The sequence below is a fragment of the Chiloscyllium plagiosum genome, unplaced genomic scaffold (assembly GCF_037043375.1).
Source record: "Chiloscyllium plagiosum isolate Xiang-an unplaced genomic scaffold, Cpla_swu_hap1 HiC_scaffold_33, whole genome shotgun sequence".
NCBI lineage: Eukaryota > Metazoa > Chordata > Chondrichthyes > Orectolobiformes > Hemiscylliidae > Chiloscyllium > Chiloscyllium plagiosum.
Window position 1 is genome coordinate 67,036,978 of NW_028270171.1, and position 24,881 is coordinate 67,061,858.

The window sequence follows — 24,881 nt, forward strand, 5'->3', positions numbered from 1 at the left end:
GTTGAGCGGGGTAGTTCAGATCAGTGAGTTCAGTGTAATGGGTGAATGGAATGGTGTAGATTAGCGCGTACAGGGGTGATATGTGAAGGGGACAGTGTAGCACAGTGAGTGCATGGGTAATGGGTAAATGGGACGGTGTAAGTCAGTGAGAACTGGGGTGATGGGTAAATGGGACGGTGCAAGTCAGTGAGAACTGGGGTGATGGGTGAATGGACAGTGTAGGTCAGTGAGTTCAGGGGTGATGGGTGAACGGGAGAGTGCAACGCGGTGAGTGCAGGGGTGATGGGTGAATGAGAAAGTGTAGGTCAGTGATTACAGAGGTGTGGGTGAATGGGATAGTGTAGGTCAGTGAGTACAGGGGTTTGGGTAAATGGGATAGTGTAGGTCAGTGAGTACAGGGGTGATGGGTGAATGGGGTAGTGTAGGTCAGTGAGTACAGGGGTGATGGGTGAATGGGACAGTGTAGATCAGTGAGTACAGGGGTTTGGGTGAATGGGATAGTGTAGGTCAGTGAATACATGGGTGATGGGTGAACGGGACAGTGTAGGGTCAGTGAGTTACAGGGATGTGGGAAAATGGGACAGTGTAGGTCAGTGAATACAGGGGTGATGGGAAAACAGGACAGTGTAAGTCAGTGAGTACAAGGGGGATGGTTGAGCGAGGCAGTGCAGGTCAGTGAGTACAGGGGTGAATTCTGGAGGATACAGTACTAGTCAGTGAGTACAGGGGTGATGGGTGAACGGGATAGTGTAGGGTCAGTGAGTAGAGAGGGTGATGGGTGAATGGGACAGTGTAGGGTCAGTGAGTACAGGGGTGATGGTTGAGCGGGGCAGTGCAGGTCAGTGAGTACAGGGGGTGATGGTAAAGCGGGCCAGTGCAGGTCAGTGAGTACAGTGATGATGGTTGAATGGGACAGTGTAGGTCAGGAGGTTTAGGGGTGATAGGTGAAGAGGACAGTGTAGATGAGTGAGTACAGGAGTGATGGGTGAACGGCACAGTGTGGGTTAGTGAGAACAGGACTGATGGGTGAACCGGACAGAGTAGGTCAGTGAGTACAGAGGTGTGGGTGAATAGGACAGTGTAGATCAATGAGTACCGAGGTGATGGCTGAATGGGACAGTGTAGGGTCAGTGAGTACAGAGGTGTGGGAAAATGGGACAGTGTAGGTCAGTGAGTACAGTGATGATGCATGAATGGGACAGTGTAGATCAGTGAGTGATGGGGTGATGGGTGGAGGGGACAATGAAGGTCAGGAGGTTTATGGGTGATGGGTCAATGAGACAGTGTAGGTCAGCAAATGCAGGGGTCAGGGGGAAGGCGACAGTGTAGCGCAGTGAGTGCAGGGGCGAAGGGTGAATGGGACAGTGTAACTCATTGAGTATAGGGTGATGGGTGAATGGGACAGTGCAGGTCAGTGAGTACAGGGGTGAATGTGGAATGGTACAGTGTAGGACGGTGAAAACATGGGTGATAGGTGAAAGGGACGGTGAAGGTCTCTGAATACACAGGGTTGATGGGTGAATGAGATAGTGTTGAGGAGAAAGTGAGGTCTGCAGATGCTGGAGATCAAAGCTGAAACTTTATTGCTGGAACAGCACAGCAGGTCAGGCAGCATCCAGGGAACAGGAGATTCGACGTTTCGGGCACAGGCCCTTCTTCAGGAATGAGCAGAGAGTGTTCAGCAGGAGAAGATAAAAGGTAGGGAGGAGGGACTTGGAGGAGGGGCGTTGGAAATGTGATAGGTGGAAAGAGGTCAAGGTGAGGGTGATAGGTCGGAGTAGGATGGAGGCGGAGAGGTCAAGAAGAAGACTGCAGGTCAGGAAGGCGGTGCCGGGCTGGAGGGATCCGGCTGAGACAAGGTGGGGGGAGGGGGGATGAAGAAACTGGTGAAGTCCAAGTTCATCCCCTGCGGTTGGAGGGTTCCCAGTCGGAAGATAAGACGCTCCTCCTCCGACCGTCGGGTTGTTGTGGTTTGGCGGTGGATGAGTCCAATGACCTGCATATCCTCGGTGGAGTGGGAGGGGGAGTTGAAATGCTGTGCTACAGGTTGGTTGGGTTGGTTCGTCCGGGTGGCCCAGAGGTGCTCTCTGAATCGCTCCGCAAGTAGGCGGCCTGTCTCCCCAATATAGAGGAGGCCACACCGGCTGCAGTGGATGCAGTAGATGATGTGGGTGGAGGTGCAGGTGAATCTGTGGCGGATATGGAAGTTTCCTTTGGGGCCTTGGAGAGAAGTGAGGGGGGAGGTGTGGGCGCAAGTGTTGCACCTCCTGCGGTTGCAAGGGAAGGTGCCGGGAGTGGAGGTTGGGTCGGTGGGGGGTGTGGATCTGACAAGGGAGTCGCGGAGGGAGTGGTCTCTACGGAAAGCTGATAGGGGAGGGGAGGGAAATATATCCTTGGTGCTGGGGTCTGTTTGGAGGTGGCGGAAGTGACGGCGGATGATGCGCTGTACATGGAGATTGGTGGGGTGGTAGGTGAGGACCAGTGGGGTTCTGTCCAGGTGGCGGTTGGAGGGGCGGGGCTCAAGGGCGGAGGAGCGGGAAGTGGAGGAGATGCGGTGGAGGGCACCGTCGACCACGTCGGGGGGGAAATTGCGGTCCTTGAAGAAGGAGGCCATCTGTGTTGTACGTATTTTGAACTGGTCCTCCAAACCAACCGACTCCCACAGCTACCTGGAATCTACTACAAACCTACCGACTCCCACAGCTACCTGGACTACACCTCCTCCCATCCTGCCCCCTGTAAAAACGCCATCCCATTCTCCTAATTCCTTCGTCTCCGCCGCATCTGCTCCCAGGAGGACCAGTAATGAGTAATGAGTAATGGATGAATGGGACAGTGTAACTCAGTGAGTACAGGGGTGATGGGTGAACAGGACAATGTAGGTCAGTGAGTCCAGGGGCGATGGGTGAATGGGACAGTGTAACTCAGTGAGTACAGGGTGATGGGTGAATGGGACAATGTAGGTCAGTGAGTACAGGGGCGATGGGTGCAATTCAGTGAGTACAGGGGTGATGGGTGAACGGGACAATGTAGGTCAGTGAGTACAGGGGTGATGGGTGAACGGGACAATGTAGGTCAGTGAGTAAACAGGTGATGGGTGAACGGGTCAGTGCAACTCAGTGAGTACAGGGGTGATGGGTGAATGGGACAATGTAGGTCAGTGAGTACAGGGGTGATGGGTGAACGGGACAATGTAGGTCAGTGAGTACAAGGGTGATGGGTGAACGAGACAGTGTAGGTCAGTGAGTACAGGGGTGATGGGTGAACGGGACAGTGTAGGTCAGTGAGTACAGGGGTGATGGGTGAACGGGACAGTGTAGGTCAGTGAGTACAGGGGTGATGGGTGAACGGGACAGTGTAGGTCAGTGAGTACAGGGGTGATGGGTGAATGGGACAGTGTAGATCAGTGAGTACAGGGGTGATGGGTGAACGGGACAGTGTAGGTCAGTGAGTACAGGGGTGATGGGTGAATGGGACAGTGTAGATCAGTGAGTACAGGGGTGATGGGTGAACGGGACAGAGTAGGTCAGAGAGTACAGGGGTGATGGGTGAACGGGACAGTGTAGGTCAGTGAGTACAGGGGTGATGGGTGAACGGGACAGTGTAGGTCAGTGAGTACAGGGGTGATGGGTGAACGGGACAATGTAGATTAGTGAGTACAGGGGTGATGGGTGAACGGGACAGTGTAGATTAGTGAGTACAGGAGTGATGGATGAACAGGCCAATGTAGGTTAGTGAGTACACTGGTGAATTGTGAAGGGCACAGTACCGGTCAGTGGGTATAGGGGTGATGGGTGATTGGGATAGTGTAGGGCAGCGAATATAGAGGTTCGAGTGAATGAGACAGTGTAGGTCAGTGAGTACAGAGGTGATGGGTGAATGGGACAATGTAGGTCAGTGAGTACAGGGGCGATGGGTGCAATTCAGTGAGTACAGGGGTGATGGGTGAACGGGACAATGTAGGTCAGTGAGTACAGGGGTGATGGGTGAACGGGACAATGTAGGTCAGTGAGTAAACAGGTGATGGGTGAACGGGTCAGTGCAACTCAGTGAGTACAGGGGTGATGGGTGAATGGGACAATGTAGGTCAGTGAGTACAGGGGTGATGGGTGAACGGGACAATGTAGGTCAGTGAGTACAAGGGTGATGGGTGAACGGGACAGTGTAGGTCAGTGAGTACAGGGGTGATGGGTGAACGGGACAGTGTAGGTCAGTGAGTACAGGGGTGATGGGTGAACGGGACAGTGTAGGTCAGTGAGTACAGGGGTGATGGGTGAACGGGACAGTGTAGGTCAGTGAGTACAGGGGTGATGGGTGAATGGGACAGTGTAGATCAGTGAGTACAGGGGTGATGGGTGAACGGGACAGAGTAGGTCAGTGAGTACAGGGGTGATGGGTGAACGGGACAGTGTAGGTCAGTGAGTACAGGGGTGATGGGTGAACGGGACAATGTAGATTAGTGAGTACAGGGGTGATGGGTGAACGGGACAGTGTAGATTAGTGAGTACAGGAGTGATGGATGAACAGGCCAATGTAGGTTAGTGAGTACACTGGTGAATTGTGAAGGGCACAGTACCGGTCAGTGGGTATAGGGGTGATGGGTGATTGGGATAGTGTAGGGCAGCGAATATAGAGGTTCGAGTGAATGAGACAGTGTAGGTCAGTGAGTACAGAGGTGATGGTCACATGGGACAGTGTAGGTCAGTGAGTAAAGGGGTGATGGGCGAACGGGACAGTGTCGGGTCACTGAGTACAAGGATGTGGGATAACGGGACAGTGTAAGTCAGTGAATACAGGGGGTGATGGGTGAGCGGGGCAGTGCAGGTCAGTGAGTACAGTGATGATGGGTGAATGGAACAGTGTAGGCCAGTGAGTGCAGGGGTGATGGGTGAAGGGGACAGTGAAGCTCAGCAAGTGGGCGGCACGGTGGCACAGTGGTTAGCACTGCTGCCTCGCAGCGCCAGAGACCCGGGTTCAATTCCCCCCTCAGGCGACTGACTGTGTGGAGTTTGCACGTTCTCCCCGTGTCTGCGTGGGTTTCCTCCGGGTGCTCTGGTTTCCTCCCACAGTCCAAAGATGTGCAGGTCAGGTGAATTGGCCATGCTAAATTGCCCATAGTGTTAGGTAAGGGGTAAATGTAGGGGTATGGGTGGGTTACGCTTCGGCGGGACGGTGTGGACTTGTTGGGCCGAAGGGCCTGTTTCCACACGGTAAAGTAATCTAATCTAATCTAATCTAAAAAAGTGCATGAGTGATGGGTGAAGGGGACAGTGTAGGGTGAGTGAGAACAGGGGTGATGGGTGAACGGGACAGTCTACATGAGTGACTAAAGGGGTGATGGGTGAAGGGGACAGTGTAGGTGAGTGAGAACAGGGGTGATGGGTGAACGGGACAGTCTACGTGAGTGAGTACAGCGGTGATGTGTGAGTGGGACACACAGTGCTACACACAAACACACACACACGCACACAGTCCTACCCACACACAGTGCTAGACACACACTCCTACACACACACAGACACCTACACACACACACGCACGCACACCCATGCAACCTCTCATAGACCTATGCCCATTTATACTCACACCTACACACATGCACCCACGCCGTCACAGACACTCACAACACCGCGCATACACACACACGCAGGCATGCACATATAAGTTTGTGGGGTGAATTTGTGATTGCAGAGTTACATTTTACAACCCTCAAAATCTGCATGAATCCATAAAAGATTCTGTAAATTCATTTTTTTAGATTAGAATCAGTCTAAACATTATGGCATAGACAGTATCACACAGGGGAACTCACATCTTCAATTCATTATCTGGGCTGCCATCCACCAATTGCTAAAGTTCACTTGAGAATGTAACTTTTAAAAAAAGGTTTTGTGATTTACATGCGAAAAAACTGAAACCAATGTGGTCATTCTAATAGATGAGAGACATAATGAAGGTCTTTTTCAATATTTAATTTAAGTTACATCACACTACAAACTTTTGCTATAAATTCTGTGTCTTACAATCTTATACTCCACGACCACGAGATGAAGGAGCAGCGCTCCAAAAGCTAGTGCTTCCAATTGAACCTGTTGGACTATAACCCTGATGTTGTGCGATTTTTAACTTTGCCAGTCCAACACCGGCATCTTCAAATCATAAATGTATTTGTACACCTTACAGTGTTACTATAAATAACAGACATTAAACGTCTTCCATTAAATCTTTGCCATGTACTTTTCAATTCATTGAAGCCAAATTGCCTTTCACGGCTTGCATGACTTGGAGGAAGGCCAATTTTGATGGTAATAGGCAAGAACTTTCCAACATTGATTGGAGGGAGCTGATGTTTGCAGGTGAGGGGATGGCTGGAAAATGGGAAGTATGTTCCTGGTGGGGTGAAAGGCAAGTCTGGTAGACGTAGGGAATGCTGGATGACCAGACAAATTGAGGTTTTGTCAAAAGAAAAGGAAATATATGCCAGGTACAACAGCAGCGATGGGGTGAATCCTTAGAAGAGTATAAGGGCAGTCAGATCATTCTTAAGAGGGAAATCAAGAGGACTAATAGGAGACTTGAGATAGCTTTGGCAAATAGAGTTAAGGAGAATCTAAAGGGATTTCATAAATACAGTAAGGACAAATGGTCAACTAGGGAGAGAACAAACCCCCTCAAAGATCAGCAAGGCAGCCGATGTGTGGAACCGCAGGAGATGGGGATTTACTAAACGAGTATTTTGCATCAGTGTTTACCGTGGAGAAGGACATGGAAGATATAGAATTCCGGGCAATAGATGGTGACATCTTGAAAAATGTCCATATCCCAGAGGAGGAGGTGGTGGATATCTTAAATTGCATGAAGGTGGATAAATCTCCAGGACCTGATCAGGTGTACCCTAGAGCTCTGTGGGAATTTCGGCCGTTCGGGCCCAGGAGCATGATGTACAGATACAGGAGGAGGCCAATCAGCCCCTCGAGCCTATAACACTGGGCCCAGAGTCAGCCATGCAGTACCAATATCCTGTTACACCACAACAGCATCATTCTATCCAGCCTCGTCTTGACCCTTGTCCTGTGACACAGGAAATGGACAAGGCCAATGTGACTGGAGAATGGCATCCTGGAATAAGAGGGGGCCATTCAATTCATTGACACTATCGCATAGTAATTGGACAAGGGCACATAACAACTTGAGATTTTTTGACAGGAAAGAAGGAGTTCATTCAGCCACATGTCTGCTGTATGGGAGGAGCAGAAGACTATCCAGTCCCTCAATCCCAATCCAAGGATGCAGGAGACCATTCACAAGCCTGTTATGGAGAAATATGAGGGGACACTTCAGCCTTTCAAACTGTCACACAGCAATTGAAAAATTCCAATAAGCCCTCAAGCCTCATACACATCAACAGGAGGACAGGCAGACCTTGCACCTCTTATTCAGGAATAAGAAAAAGACATTCAGGCCACCAAGACTACCAAGTAGGAACACCAGGAGGTCATTCAACCGATCGAGTTTGCAAGCCAAGAAGGGAATGAGTCCATTCAGCCACTCCTGCCTCAGCCACAGCAATCAGAGCAGACCTTTAAAACCTTGAGCTGTTTAACAAAGGGATTGAAAGGGAATGTGATGGTCATAGAAAGGGAAGAACTTAATCTTCAATAGAGAATAAAAGATCTGTGTGCAAAATATTAGGATTTAACACAAGATATTGAAATCAATTATCAAGTAATTAATGACAGGAGATTTGCAAAGTCAAACCATATCCATCAGAGTCAGCATTGTTTTGTGATGGATAAATCTCCTCCCATGCTCTCTAAAACTTCCACATCTCGCTTCTTTACTCAGCGAGTCGTGAGTTCATGGAATGCCCTGCCAGTAGCAGTGGTGGACTCTCCCTCATTATGGGCATTTAAGCGGGCATTGGATAGGCATATGGAGGATAGTGGGCTAGTGTAGGTTAGGTGGGCTTGGATCGGCGCAACGTCGAGGGCCGAAGGGCCTGTACTGCGCTGTATTCTTCTATGTTCTATGTTCTATGTTCTATCCTTCCTATAATGAGGCAACCAGATCTGAACACAATATTCCAAGTGTGGTCAAACCAGGGCTTTACAGAGCTGCAGCATAACCTTGCAGCTTTTAAACCCAATCCCCCTGCTAATAAATCCAACACACCATATGCCTTCTTGACAATGATATCAATTTGGGTGACAATTTTGAGGGATTTATGGACGTGGACCCCAAGATCCCTCTGTTCCTCACACTGCCAAGATTCCTGCCTTTAACCCTATCAATCTGCATTCACATTTGATCTTCCAAAATGAATCATTTCACACTTTTCCAGGTTGAACTCCAAATGCCAATTCTCAGTCCAGTTCTGCACTTGTCAATGGCCCGTTGCAACTCACAACAGTCCTCCACACTATCCACAACTACACCAACCTTCATGTCATCAACAAACTTACTAACCCACCCTTCCAATTCCTCATCCACATCATTAATAAAAATCACAAAGAGCAGAGGTCCCAGAATAGATTACTGTGGAACACCATTGGTCACCAGCTCCAGGCTGAATACTTTCCATCTATCACCACCCTTTGTCTTCTATGGGCCAGCCACTTTGGTATCCAGGCTGCCAAATTTCCCTGTATCCCATGCCCCTGACTTTCTGGATAAGCCTTTTCAAATGCCTTGATAAAATCCATATAAACTATATCCAATTTTCTACCTTCATCAATGCATTTTGTCACGTCCTCAAATAATTCAATAAGGCTTGTAAGGCATGACCTGCCCCTCACAAAGCCATATTGACTATCACTAATCAAACTATACTTTTCCAAATAATCATGAATCCCTGTCTCTCAGAATCGTCTCCAATAATTTGCCCAGCAAAGATTTAAGACCAACTGGTCTGTAAATCCCATGGTTGTCCATATTCCCTACTTTGAGCATGTGCCATCCTCTACCCATCTGGTACTACCCCAGTGGACAACGCGGACACAAAGGTGCAGCAATCTCTTTCCTCGCTTCCTGTATTAACTTTGGGCATATGCCAGCTGACCCTGGCGACTTACCTATCCTCATGCGTTTCGAAAGTTCAAGCACAACCTCCCTCTTAACATCAAACTGTTTGAGCATATCAGCCTGTCTCACATTGTCCTCACAAACGAACAGGTCTCTCTCAGTAGTGAATACTGAAGCAAAGTATTCATAATTCTCCTACCTCCTGCAACTCCTGACACGAGTTCCCTCTACTATCCCTAATTGGCCCTCCCTTCACTCTGGCCATCTTCTTGTTCCTCACCTAAGTGTAGAATGCCTTCGGATTTTCCTTCATCCGTCTCGCCCAGGCTTTTTCATGACCCCTTGTAGCTCTAAGTCCATTCTTCAGTTCCTTCCCAGCTACCTTGTAATCCTCCAGAGCCCTGTCTGATCCTTGCTTCCTCAACCTTAACTAAGCTTCCTTCTTCCTCTTGACTAGATGTTTGACATCCCTTGTCACCCAAGGTTCCTTCACTCTACCATCCTTTCCTTGCCTCAGTGGGACAAACCTGTCCAGCTCCCGCAGCAAGTGCTCTCTTAACAACCTCCACGTTGCTGTTGGTAATTTCCCTGAGAATATCTGTTCCCAATTTATGCTCCACAATTTCTGCCTAATAGCATTGCAATTTCCCTTCCCCCAATTAAATACTTGCCCATACAGTGTGCTCCTATCCCTCCCCATGACTATAGTAAAGGTCAGGGTATTCTGTCAGGGAATGGATGGGTCATTTTCTGGTTGACAACTTTTGGGGCACGATAGATTTCAGTTCCCAACCCTAAACTATTTGCAATCTGCCTTATTACTTGGATAAGGGGATAGAAAATATTCGATTCAAACTTTCACATAACACTGAATTAGTTGGAAAAGTAGGTTGAAATTTACCAACAGGTTAGGCAAATGGAACAAGATTTGGCAGATGAAATTTAATGTGGATAAGTATGAGGTTATTCATTTTGGTCAGAGAACTAGACAGACAATTCCTTATCTAAACGGAGAGAAATGTCAGCGTGCTTAGGAACAGAGGGACCTGGGTTTCCTCGTACACATCACAGAAAACTCACTTGCAGGTACAGCAGGTAATGAGAAGTGCAATTTCAGCATTTATTTCTCGAAGGATAGATTATAGACACATGGAAATGTTACTGCAACTATGCAAGTCATCAGTGAGCCCACAACTAGAGTATAGTTTGGATGGCCTGATGAGATGGGGGATGTTTTTGCAGTGGAGGCAGATCAGAAGAGGTTCACTGGATTGATTCCAGGGATGACGACTAGGTCTTATGGTGAGAGATTTGGTAGTTCAACCTTTTATTCTTGAGAGTTTAAAAGAATGAAAGGAGATCTCATTGAAGTATGTAAGATGCTAAAGGCGATTGTCACTGGAGATGTGGAGTGGATATTAGCTCCTGTGGACCTATGTAGAACAAGAGATCATAGTTTTTGGAAAACGTGGAGCAAATATGAAACAGGGGTGAGGAGTACTTAGTTTTTTCAAAGTGTTGTGAATCTTTGTAATGAATCACTGTAATTCATTAACCCAGTATACATTGAATGCAGGGAACATTTAGTAAGTGGAGTGTTATGGAGTGATGTTAGGAAAGTGAAAATGTGACCGAAAGGACATCAGTCATGATTATACTGAATGGCAGAGCAGGGACATGGGGCTGAATTGCTGACCTATGCTCCTTGTTCTTATTCGGTCCTTCAAATGCATTACAGTGGAATGGGGGCAGGCTGGTTATCAAACAGGAAGGATGCATTCGAGATAAATCAGTCTTGATGAGTTTGACAGAATGTAACCAAAGCAGTCCCACAGTAACCAGATCTGGGTTCTCAACTATTGATAATCTACATCCTTGATTAGGAGGAGTGGACCAAATATATTGTAACTAAGTTTGGCGATGACTGTAAGATAAGCAGGAAGTTAAATTATCAAGAGAAGGTGAAGAGTCGGCAAATGGGTATATACAGGTAAAGTCATTGGATAATAGTTTGGCAGGTGGAATATAATGTGTTATATAAGCTGCCATCGTACTTTTCTGGAAGAATGTAAGGTAGTATTTTACATAAATGGAGAGACATTAACAGGACTTAGTGGTACAGTGTGTATTGAAGGATGACTCAGTGGTAAAGTGTGTACTGGAGAATTCACTCCGACCCACTCAGACATCGGAAGCATTGTTCCATCTCCCTGACGGTTCCAGTAGCTCCATTGCTGACAGTGCACACGGGATATTTTCATGTGGTTGTTTAGTGGTAGTGAGTGGTGAAGGGGAGGATATATTGAATGATGTATCAAGGGACTGGCCTTTATCCGAGAGGCCATCCTTCCTTTTTACGTGGAGACCTGAAGATGATGGGAATGGCTGACTGCTTCTGAATGAAGAGGCTGTGACTGTTGCCAGGATAATGGGTATTCACCAACGTGGTCACAATCCAACATTAATGGAGTGAGAGTTCCTTCAATTCCTCTACCTCTCCGCATGGGGACCCCGCAGAGTCATATACCCCATCAGGGATCCTGCAAGACTGGGAAAACGAGGATACAACCGGCATCTCCCTGCTGAGGGAGAAAACATTGCATTAACCTCATTTACCATATGTCACCATCACCGAATGATGACATTGATGTTGACGTACTGGGACCGAATCAATATGTCACCCGCTCCAATCTGTAAAGTTCTGGAACAGAGAAGCTCAATGAAACAATGACCCTAACAGTCACTGGCAGCACGGCCCTCCTCCCGGTGTGAAGCTGCAGGTCGTGTTGAAGGAGGTGACACTACTCTGTGACCAGCTCCTTGTTCAGTGACCCCTTGTTAACTAACAGGAAACAAAACGCAGGGATCAGTGGTTATTTTCACATTGAAAAGCTGCAATTTTGTAAAGTGCTTCAGGGATCAGTGTAATGTCATCAACGATTTATAATCTCTTTTCATAATTTGGATGAAGGGACTGATTTGATTGGGTTTTTCTTTTTTTTAGTTTTGTGATTTGTAAAAACTTTTTCTTTCCTTTTTCATTTATCTAAGCTAAGATGGCAGGAGATCTCAGATCTATGTTATGCTCTTCTTGCTCAATGTGGGAGTTCAGGGATGCGGCTGATGTCCCAGACACCTTCATATGCAAGATGTGTGTCCAGCTGCAGCTCTTGTTAGATCGTATGATGGCTCTGTAGTTGCAGATGGACTCACTTTGGAGCAACCGCGATGCTGATGGGGTCGTGGATAGCACATTTAGTGAATTGGTCACAATGCAGATTAGGATTGATTGCTGAGGCAGAGAGGGAATGGGTGACCAAAAGGCAGAGAAAGAGCAGGAAGGCAGTGCCCTGCGGTCATTTCCTTCCAATTCAGGTATACCATTTTGGATACTGTTAGGGGAGATGGGTCACCAGGGGAAGGCGGCAGTAGCCAGGTTCATGACACCATGGCTGGCTCTGACGTACAGAAGGGCAGGAACAAGACTGGAAGGGTTATATTCATAGGGTATTCAATTGTAAGGGAGTAGATAGGTGGTTCTGTGGTCAAAACTGAGACTCCTGAATGGTATGTTGCCTCCCAGGTGCATGGGTCAGGGATGTCTAAGAAAGTTCTGAAGGGGAGGGTGAACAGCCAGCTGTCATGATGCATTTAGGGGTTTACACCAGAGTTTATAGGCGCCAGTGATATTGGAAACAAATGGGATGACGTCCCACAAGCAGAGTTTAGGGAGTTAGGAGCCAAGTTAAAAAGTAGGACCTCAGAGGTAGTAATCTCACCACGCGCTAGTCAGAGTAGAAATGATAGAATCGGCAGGATGAATGGGCGGCTTTAGAGATGGAGCAGGAGGGAGGGGTTCAAATTTTTGGGACATTGGGACCTGTTCTGGGGGAGGTGGGACTATTACAAACTGGATAGTCTACACCTGGATAGGACTGCAACCAATGTCCTCGGGGTGCATTTGCTAACGCTGTTGGGGAGGGTTTAGACTAATGTGGTGGGGGATGGAAACTAAATGAGGAGGTTAGTGGACAGTAAGGAGGTAGTGACTAAAGACTGTAAGGAACTAGATAATGAAGTCAGCGTGACTAACGAGAACAGTACGCAGGGAGCAGATAATGATCGCAAAGGGACTGGTGATCTGAGGTCATTTGTTTTTATACAAGCCGTGTAGTAGGTAAAGCAGATGAACTTAGGGTTTGGATTAGTACCTGGGAGTATGATGTTCCTGCTATTACTGAGACTTGGTTGAGGGAAGGGCATGATTGGCAACTAAATACTCAAGGATACCAATGCTTCAGGTGGGATGGAGAGGGAGGTAAAAGGAGTGGAGGAGTTGCATTACTGGTCAGAGAGGATATCACAGCTATGCTGAAGGAGGGGACTGTGGATGACTCGAGCAGTGAGGCAATATGGGCAGAGCTCAGAGATAGGAAGGGTGCAGTAACAATATTGGGGCTGTACTACATGCCTCCCAACAGCGAGCATAAGATAGACGTAAAAAGATGCTAACAGTTATGGAAAGATGTAGGAGAAACAGGGAGGTGGTGATGTGAGATTTTAATTTTCCCAACATTGACTGCAATTCACTTAGTGTTAGAGGTTTAGATGGAGCAGAATTTGTTAGGAGCATCCAGGAGCGTTTTATAGAGGTGTATGTAAATACTCCACCTCGGGCAAGGGCCATACTGAACCTGGTTTTGGGGAATGAGCCAGGTGATTGAGGCTTCAGTTGGTGATAACTTTGGGAGTAGTGATCACAATTCTGTAATTTTGAGAATACTCCATGGACAAAGATAAGAGTGGTCCTAAAGGAAGAGTGCAAAGTTGGGAGAAGGGCAAATAAATCAAAATTCAGCAGAAGCTGGCGAATGTATATTGGGAGCAGATGTTTGAGGGCAAATCCACAATTGATATGCGGGAAGCTATGAAAGAGCGGTTGATTAGAGTGCAGGAGAGAAATGTTCCTGTGAAAATGAGGGTTTAAAATGGCAAGACGAGGGAATCATAGATGATAGGTGAAATTGTGACAATAGCTAAAAGGAAAAAGGAAGCATACATTTAGTCGAGGTGACTGAAATCAGATGAAGCTTTTGAAGAATTTGGGAATGTAAGACCAATGTGAAATGAGGAATTAAGAGGGCGAAAAGGGGTCATGAGATATGTTTAGCAAACAGAGTTAAGGAAAATTTCAAAGCCTTTTATTCATACATAAGGACCAAGGAAGTAACTAGAGAAATGGTTGGCCCATTCAAGGAGGAAAGCTAGGTATGGAGTCAGAGAAAATGGGTGAGATTCTTAATGAGTACTTCACATTGGTATTTACCGAGGAGAGAGATGTGATGGATGCTGAGTTTTGGTATAGATGTTGGATTGCTCTCGGTTAAGTCGGCAAAAGGAGGAATGAAGTATTGGGTATTCTAAAAGGCATTAAGATGGACAAGACCCCAGGTTCGGATGGAATTTCTCCCAGGTTACTGAGAGAAGCAAGAGAGGAAATAGCTGGTGCCTTAACAGATATCTTTGCAGCAACCTTGTACAAGGGTGAGGTCCCTGAGGACTGGAAAATTGCTAATGTTGTTCACTTGTTTCAGGAGGTTACCAGGGATAATCCAGGTAATTATAGACAAATGAGCCTGACATCAGAGGTAGGGAAGCTGCTGGAGAAGATACTGAGGGATTGGATCTATTCCCATTTGGAAGAAAATTGGCTTATCAGTGATAGGCAATATAGTTTTGTACAAGGAAGGTCATGTTTTACCAACTTAATAGAATTCTTGGAGGAAGTGACAAAGTTGATTGATGAAAGAAGGGTTGTAGAAGTTTTATACGTGGACTTCAGTAAGGAATTTGATAAGGTTCCCCATGGTAGGCTGATGAAAAAAGTGAAGGGGTCAACGGTGTGCCCCATGCAAGATGGACAACAAACTGACAGGAGACAGAGAGAAGTGGAAGGGAGTTTCTCAAAATGGAGAACTGTGCCCAGTGGTGTTCCACAGGGATACATGCTGGGACCACCATTATTTGTGATATTCATAAATGATCTGGAGGAATATATATATTTGGTCTGCAGATGACACAAAGGTTAGTGGAGGAGCAGATAGTGAAGGAGACTGTCAGAGAATACAGCAAAATATAGATAGATTGGAGAGTTGGATGGAGAAATGGCAGATGGACTTCAATCTGGAAAAAAGTGAGGTGATGCATTTTGGAAGATCCAATTCAAGTGCAAACTATGCAGTAAATGGAAAAGTCCCAGGGAAAATTGGCATACGGAGAGATCTGGGTTTTCAGGTTCATTGTTCCCTGAAGGTGGCAACACAAGTCAACAGAGTGGTCAAGAAGGCGTACGGCATGTTTTCCTTCATCGGACTGGATATTGAGTACAAGAGTTGGCAGGTCATATTACAGTTGTATAAGATTTTGATTCGGCCACATTTGGAATACGCATACAGTTCTGTTCATCGCATTACCAAAAGGATATGGCTGCTTTGGAGTGGATGTAGAGGAGGTTCACCAAGATGTTGCCTGGTATGGAGGGTGCTAGCTATGGAGAGATGTTGAGTAGATAAGTATTATTTTCATTAAAAAGCCTAAGGTTCGGGGGGACCTGATTGAGGTCTACAAAATCATGAGAGGCACAGACAAGGTGGACAGCAAGAAGCTTTTTCCTAGAGTGGGGGACTCAATTACAAGACGTCACGAGTTCAAAGTCAGAGGGGAAAAGTTTAGGAGAGTTATGCATGGAATGTTCTTTATGCAGAGGACGGTGGGTGCCTGGAACGCGTTATCAGTGGAGGTGGTAGAGACAGGCACGAGTGTCATTTAAGTGTCATGTATCTGGACTGATACATGAATGGGCAGGGAGCAACGGGATACAGACACTGAGAAAATAGGTGACAGGTTTAGCTGGAGGATCTGGATCAGCACAGACTTGGAGGGCTTGTTCCTGTGCTGTAGTTTTCTTTGTTCTTAGTTTTGTTCTAGGAGCTCAACTAGTTCATACACCAGGATAGTCATCCAGAGTAGGGTCACCAGACCCTCAAGTCTCCTCGAATGAATGCAGCAGCTGACAACATAAACCTTCCACAGAACTTCCACTGATTTTCCAGTGACAGAAGCAAGACAAATTTCTGTATGCATGACGTACCCACTCAGTATTGAAAATGCTTTCTCTCAGTGGCACGATGGCACAGTGGTTGTGGCCGCAAGGTGGCACAGTGGTTGTGGGCAGCACGGTGGCACATTGATTAGCACTGCTGCCTCACAACGCTAGAGACCCGGGTTCAATTCCTGCCTCAGGCAACTGTATGTGTGGAGTTTGCACATTCTCCCCGTGTCTGCGTGGTTTCCTTCGGTTGCTCTGGTTTCCTCCCACAGTCCAAAGATGTGCAGGTTAGGTGAATTGGTCATGTTAAATTGCCCGTAGTGTTAGGTGAAGGGGTAAATGTAGGGGAATGGGTCTGGGTGGGCTGCTCTTCGGAAGGTCGGTGTGGACTCGTTGGGCCGAAGGACCTGTTTCTACACTGTAAGTAATCTAATTCTCCGTTTCTTTTCCTGGTTGATAAGCCATTACATCTCTACCCAGTCCCAGTAACCTGAAATGTCTGCTTTCCACAGAAGTAGTTGAAATGCAACTACACAATTTTTTGTTTAGAGAACAGCAACACCATTACTGTTGTTGGAGATGATCGGTGATGCTAGAGAGATGATGATCTAGGAGTATTATATCTAGGCTATTTACCGAGGAACCCAGGTAATCAACCAGACCCGAATTTGAATGTCACTATTGCAGGTTGTGGAATTTGAATTCAATAAAATTTCTGGAATGAAGATTCTAATGAAACTATGAAGCTATTGTTGATTCTCAGGGAAACTATTTGGTTGACTGATATCTTTCAGGAAAGGAAATCTGTCATATTTATCTGGTCTGGCCTACCTGTGACTCCAGACTCACAGAAATATTATTGACTCTCAATTGCCCTTTGAAATGGCTAAGTCAGCTTCACATCTATATCAATCACTGCAAATCCTGAAAGAAATGAACCAAACAGACCTGTGCAGCGGCAATTTACAGTTCGTGGACTGCAGTGGTTCTAGAAGGCAGCTCACCAACCTTTCAAGGGCAACTAAAGAGTCAGCAACTCCCACACCCCATTAATGAATAAAAGACAATTACCTCACTCAGGGAAGAGATACAGAGAAGACAGAACTCACTTTAAACAGGAATTTGGATATATTACAACATGGGAATGATATTCAAGAATATAGAAAAAAAGGCGAAAAATAAAACCACATTTTATTTCTTTTCCATCAACAAACTCTTTGTTTGCTCCTTCTTTTTTCTATCTCTCTCTTTCTCCACCTATTCAACTCATTCCTTCTCTCCTTTAAAACAAACATCAATGTCACCCGCATAAATCACATTATTTCCCAGCTGCTTTCAGTTCTGATATACGGTCAGTGGACTGAAAAATGCTAATTCTGTTTTTCTCTCGGCAGAGGCTTCCAAATCTCCTCAGTTTCCCCAGCACTTGGTGTTTCGTTTCACTTTAGATCTGCAGCACCTTCCTTTGTTTGATTTAACCTTAATTTTGTTATTTGATGGGACATCGGCATCACTGACAAGGGGAGCATTTGTCGACCATCACTAATTGCCCTTGACTGTGAGACCATTCCACAAGGCAGTACAGAGCAAACTGTATTTTTGTAGGTCTCAGGTCACACTGAATCCAGACCAGGCAGTAATGTCAGATTTCCTTGCCAAAGGACATCAGTGAAACAAATTTTAAACAAAATGCTGCTGATTTTATGGTTGTTAGCAGTGAAATTCAATTTTTATTCTAATTGTGATCAGTTGAATATAGGTTTTGCCATCAACTCTGGTAGAATTCGAAACAGAGCTGAAAATGTGTTGCTGGAAAAGCGCAGCAGGTCAGGCAGCATCCATGGAACAGGAGAATCGACGTTTCGGGCATAAGCCCTTCTTCAGGAATGCCCGAAATGTCGATTCTCCTGTTCCCTGGATGCTGCCTGACCTGCTGCGCTTTTCCAGCAACACATTTTCAGCTCTGATCTCCAGCATCTGCAGACCTCACTTTCTCCTCATAGAATTCGAAACAGCATGTTTCATGTCATCACCTGTGTCTCTGAATTATCTGTCCAGTGACAACACTACTTGGACACAGTGTCCCTATCGTGAAGTCAATTGAGAGACAAGAAAAAGTTTGTGATTGAAATATTTATAATTGGGAAAGTGACCAGAAGAGAACTGGAACTGGAAAACCTAAATTTTATCAAAGTGTAGACAATGATTTATTCAGCAGCAGCAGAGATGGAGAATCGTAGTGGACAGGTTTGATAATGGAGAGAATACAAAGACATAAAGTCCAAAGATGTGTAGGTCAGGTGAATTGGCCATGCTAAATTGCCCATAGTGTTGGGAGCATTAGTCAGAGGGAAATGGGTCTGGGTGGGATACTCTTTGGAGGGTTGGTGGACTGGTTGGGCTGAAGGGCCTGTTTCGACACTGTAGGGAATCTAATCTAATAAATCAACTCAGGGCAAAAAAGACATTCGATATTGTGAACAGTCTTGTTCTCAGCTTTTGTGAAGTAGGGACCGGAAATTCATGAATAACAAATGGACATTTCATTGAAGCTGAAGATAATAGTTGTCATCTTTGCCAAATATTAATAACGGAAATAGCAAAGATGTTCACCATAGTTTATGGAATTAATAAATGGACAGAGTTAAAAATCACACAGCATCTGGTTATAGTGCAACTGGTTTATTTGGAAGCACAAGTTTTTGAAGCACTGCTCCTTCATCGAGTGTTTGTGCCACCTGATGAAGGGGCAGCCCTCCAAACGCTAGCACTTTCAAATAATCCTGTTAGACAATAACATGTTGCTGACTGATTTTTAACTTTGTCCACCCCAGTCCATCACCGACACCTCCAAATTGTAAATGGACAGAGAAAGGATGGGATAGTAACCCGCCTGAATAATCATAAGTACAGCTTGTATCCGCATTGTTAATGATGCCCACGGAAAGGTAAGATAGACAAGGCCAGCGGATAATCTCCTGTCAATTGTTGTAACATTCCAATCCATTGTTCTCAGATTCTGATCCATTGTTGGAACATTCCAGTCTATTGTTCTCAGATTCTGATCTCTCTTCTCCCTGTCTCTGCAGCTGCTGATTCCTCTTAGTGTTAGAGATGATGCATCCGATGCTACATTGAGAGAAACCCCTTAGTAAAAGGAAAGGGAAAGCCTTCAGTGACATAATTAGAATCAATGGAGACTGACATCAATCACGGTCACTGAACAAACAGTTCCAGTAAACCCCTTTCAGAACAGCACTTTCAGTTCACAATGATAACTGGACTGGTTTGGATGTTGATATAGCTAATGTGTAAAGGGGGTGGGAACCAAATGAGGAGGTTAGTGGACAGTAAGAGGTAGTAACTAAAGACTGTAAGGAACTAGATCATGAAGTCATTGTGAGTAAGGGGAGTTGTAGGCAGGGAGCAGATGATGAACACAAGGGGACTGGTGGTCTGGGGTACGTTTGTTTTAATCCGAGAAGTGTAGTAGGTAAGGCAGATGAACTTAGGGTTTGGATTAGTACCTGGGAGTATGATGTTCCTGCTTTTACTGAGACCTGATTGAGGGAAGGGTATGATTGGCAACTAAATATCCCAGGATAACAATGCTTTAGGTGGGATAGAGAGGGAGGTAAAAGTGGTGGAGGAGTTGCATTACTGATCAGAGAAGACATCACAGCTGTGTTGGGAGGGCACTATGGAGGACTCGAGCAGTGAGGCAATACGGACAGAGCTCAGAGATAGGAAGTGTGCCGTAACAATGTTGAGGCTGTACTACAGGCCTTCCAACAGCGAGCATGAGACAGAGGCACAAGTATTTGCACATATTATGAAAGATGTAGCAACAGGATTGTGGTGATGTGAGATTTTAACTTTCTCAACATTGGCTGGGATTCACCCAGTGTTAGAGGTCTCAAGAGAGTAGAATTTGTTCACAGCATCCAGGACGGTTTTATAGAGCAGTATGTAAATCGTCCAACTTGGGAAGGGGCCATACTGAACCTGGAATTGGGGAATGAGCCCAGCCAGGTGGTTGGGGTTTCAGGTGGGGATTACTTTGGAAATAGTGATCACAATTCTGTAAGTTTGAGAATATTCATGGACAAAAACAAGAGTGGTCCTAAAGAAAAAGTGATAAATTGGGGGAAAGCCAACTATAGCAAAATTCGGCAGGAAGTGGGGAATTTGGATTGGGAGCTGCTGTTGAAGGGAAATCTACACTTGATATGTGTGAGGCTTTTAAATAGAAGTTCATTAGAGTGCAGGCAAGCATGTCTCTGTGAAAATGAAGGATAGAAATGGCAAGATTAGGGAACCATAAATGACAGATGAAATTGTAAAACTAGCTAAGAGGAAAAAGGAAGCATACATAAAGTCTAGGTGACTAAGAACAGACGAAGCTTTCAAAGAATAACAGGAAAGGACAACAAATCTGAAACAAGCAATTCAGAGGGCTAACATGGGTCATGAAATATCTTTAGCAAACAGGGATAAACAAAATCCCAGAGCCTTTTATTCATATATAAGGTGAAAGAGAGTAACTAGAGAAGGGGTTGGCCTACTCAAGGACAAAGGAGTAAAGTTAGGCATGGAGTCAGAGGAAATGGGTGAGATTTTTCATGAATACCCTGCATCAGTATTCACTGAGGAGAGAGACATAGAGTTATAGAGCCATAGAGGTGTACAGCATGGAAACAGACCCTTCGGTCCAACCCGTCCATGCCGACCAGATATCCCAACCCAATCTAGTCCCACCTGCCAACACTCGGCCCATATCCCTCAAAACTCTTCTTATTCATACACCCATTCAAATGCCTCTTAAGTGTTGCAACTGTACCAGCCTCCACCACTTCCTCTGACAGCTCATTCCATAACCGTACCACCCTCTGCTTGAACACGTTGCCCCTTAGGTCTCTTTTATAATCTTTCCCCTCTCATCCTAAACCTATGCCTTCTAGTTCTGGACTCCCCAACCCCAGGGAACAGACTTTGTTTATTTACCCTCTCCATGCCCCTCATAATTTTATAAACCTCTATAAGGTCACCCCTCAGCCTCTGACGCTCCAGGGAAAACAGCCCCAGCCTGTTCACCCTCTCCCTACAGCTCAAATCCTCCAACCCTAGCAACATCCTTGTAAACCTTTTCTGAACCCTTTCAAGTTTCACAACATCTTTCCAATAGGAAGGATACCAGAATTGCACACAATATTCTAACAGTTGCCTAACCAACATCCTGTACAGCTGCAACATGACCTCCCAACTCCTGTACTCAATACTCTGACCAATAAAAGAAAGCCTACCAAACGCCTTCTTCACTATCCTATCTACGTGTGACTCCACTTTCAAGGAGCTATGAACCTGCACTCCAAGGTCTCTTTGTTCAGCAACACTCCCTTGGACCTTCTCATTAAGTGCATAAGTCTTGCTTAGATTTGCTTTCCCAAAATGCAGCACCTCGCATTTATCTAAATTAAACTCCATCTGCACTTCTCAGCCCATTGGCCCATCTGATCAAGATCCTGTTATAATCTGAGGTAACCCTCTTTGCTGTCCAACATGATGGCTGTTGAGGTTAGGGATAGATGTTCGATTGCTCTCGGTCAAGTTGGCATAAGGAAGGAGGAAGTTTTGGGTATTTGAAAAGGCATTAAGGTGGAAAAGTCCTCAGGTCCAGGTGAGATCTATCTCAGGTTGTGAGAGAAGCAAGAAAGGAAATAGGTGGGGCCTAAACAGATAACTTTGCAGCATCATTAACATGAGTAAGGTCCCTGAGGATTAGAGAATTGCTAATGTTGTCCCCTTTCCTGATGAAGGGCTTTTGCCCAAAACGTTGATTTTACTGCTCCTCAGATGCTGCCTAAACTGCTGTGCTTTTCCAGCACCACTAATCCAGAATAAGAAGGGTCGCCGGGATAATCCAGGTAATTATAGACCAGTGAGCCTGATATCAGTGGTAGAGAAGCTGCTGGAGAAGATACTGAGGGTTGGATCTATTCCCATTTGGAAGAAAATGGGCTTATCAGTGATTGGCAACAAAGTTTGTGCAGGGAAGGTCAAGACTTACCAAATTAATAGCATTCTTTCAGGAATATGGATAAGTTGGACCAAAAGGTCTACTTCCATGCTGTATGTCTCTATGTCTGTAATGGCTATGACTGTAAGCAACAAAAATGATTGATATGGGCAGAGCTGTAGATGTCAAATGCATTGACTTTAGTAAGGCATTTGTTTATGTTTTCCATGGTAGGCTGAGGGAGAAAGTGAAGTCGCATGGGGTCCAGGGTGTACAAACTAAATGAATAGAGAATTGGCTGGGCAACAAGAGATAGAGCGTAGTAGTGGAAGGGAGTTTCTCAAAATGGAGAACTGTGACCAGTGGTATTCCACAGGGATCCGTGTTGGGACCACTGTTGTTTGTGATGTACATAAATGATCGAGACGAAGGTATAGGTGATCTGATTAGCAAGTCATCTGACACTAATATTGGTGGAGCAGCTGATCATGAAGGGAACTGTCAGAGAATGCAGCGGAATATAGATAGATTGGAGAGTTGGGCAAAAAAATAGCAGATGGAGTTCAATCTGGGCAAATGTGAGGTGATGCATTTTGGAAGATCTAATTCAATAGCGAAATGTATGGTAAATGGAGAGCCGTGGGGAAAATTGATGCACAGAGAGATCTGGGTGTTCAGGTCCATTGTACACTGAAGTTGGCAATGCAGGTCGATAGAGTGATAAAGAAGGCATACGGCATGCTTTCCATCATCGGATGGGGTATTAAATACAAGAATTGCCAGGTCATGTTACAGTTGTATAGGACTTTGGTTTGGCCACATTTGAATATTGCACACTGTTCTGGTCGCCACATTACCAAAAGGACGTGGATGCTTTGGGGAGGGTGCAGAGGATGTTGCCTGGTATGGAGGGTGCTAGCTATAAAGACAGGTTGATTAGATTAGGATTATTTTCATTAGAAAGACAGAGGTTGAGGGCATACCTGATTGAGGTCCACAAAATCATGAGGTATAGATAGGGTGGATAACAAGAAGCGTTTTACCAGAGTGGGGGATTCAATTATAGGGGTCATGAGTTCAACATGAGAGGGGAAATGTTTAAGGGAGATATGCGTGTAATGGTCTTTACGCAGAGGGTGGTGGATGCCTGGAATGCGTTACTATTGGAGATAGTGGAGGCGGGCATGAAAGCATCATCTAAGATGTACCTAGACAGACACATGATTGGACAGTGAGCAGAGGGATAGACACCCTTAGAATATACGTGACAGGTTTAGGTAGATGATGGATCAGCGCAGGTTTGGAGAGCCGAATGTACTGTTCCATGCTGTTATTTTATTTGCTCTCTTTATTCTTTTGACTTTGCTGGCTATCAGTCTTACATTCCATTGGCAAATGATGGACAAAGTTGTTTTGAGGGAGAATGATGGATATTTTCTTTTTGCACATGCCCCCTCCACACAAAGAAAAGAACACAGTCATAAGGTTGTTATTGTGTTTATTTTTCCTCCACTGGAACAACCACCAACCAAAAGAATGCCATTGGGCATATTTGCCCTGACCGTACAGAAGAAGTTTGGATATGTCTGGACATTCCTTTAACTGCTTTAGTAAGGCAACTTTGTAACTTCAAGGCACAATGTGCTTTAGTTACTTATTGTTTTAAAAATTGACAAACTTCTCTTTGCAATTTATTTTCTTTAAAGCAGTAATATTTGGACTTCAGTCCAAAGCCAAGTTTAACATGTACAATGAACGTATTTGTGAAAACCTATGAATTAATGAGGCAGAGACAGAATGAATTTGATATTGATTGGGAAACAGAAAGAAATGGGGAGAGTGGCTGTGGAGATTGGAGGGGAGTACAATCATATTCCCCAGTCACCAGTATTTTAACATCACTGTTTCTGACAAACGGATTTAAATATAATGTATAGCAAGGAAACAGACTATATTTGGGAGATGGAATGCTGAACAACAATGTGAACAGAAAAGGATAACATTCAATAGAGGGATGAACATGTTATATGTCCACTATTTAATATTGGGTATGCAGATCGGTAAGATTGTTCGTATCTGCACTGGTCATTCAAAAAAGTAGGCGCAGATAACAAAATGTGTAGGGGAAAAGGGAGACTACATGACAATAACAACAGATATGTAACTCATTCTAAGCTGGTGCAGAGATGATAGGCTGGGTGATCACCATCTTTTCTGCAATTATTCTGTGCTATCGATGAAAAGCTTTCAGAGCCTGGGGAGACAATCTTGTTGAGTGGAAGACACAGAGTGTGCAATCATCAATAATCTATTCCTTTTGTTTCATGAAGTGCAACTGCCTCTAAAATGTCTTTACTCGTGTCACTGGTACAACAACTGGGTGTTGGGAACAGGAACAAACAATATTCTCCAAATCTAACCAAGTTCAACATATAGACCGAGCAAGAAAAGCAAAATGTTCAGAGTAATGGAAATGTGAAACATAAACAGAAAATGGTGGAGAAATGCAGATGAGGCAGCATCTGAGCAGACAAACACAGCAAACAAATCGAGTCTGATATGATCCTGACCTGAAAAAAATTATATTGGAGACAAAAAAATATTTCTGTCTCTCTCTGTTCAGATGCGGCCAGACTTGTTGGGTTTCTCTCCAACAATTTCAATTTTCTTTTCTTTCAGAACTGTGACACATTTTCTGACATGAACTGGAACAACAAAGCCTCATTTCAGTTGACT

General features: G+C 45.3%; 1 pseudogene; it reads right to left on the reverse strand.

Annotated features, from left to right (window-relative positions):
- LOC148141520 (putative G protein-coupled receptor 139) overlaps positions 1 to 23,594 on the reverse strand; it is a 36,976-nt pseudogene extending 13,382 nt beyond the window's left edge.
- Between the last annotated feature and the right edge of the window lie 1,287 nt (positions 23,595 to 24,881).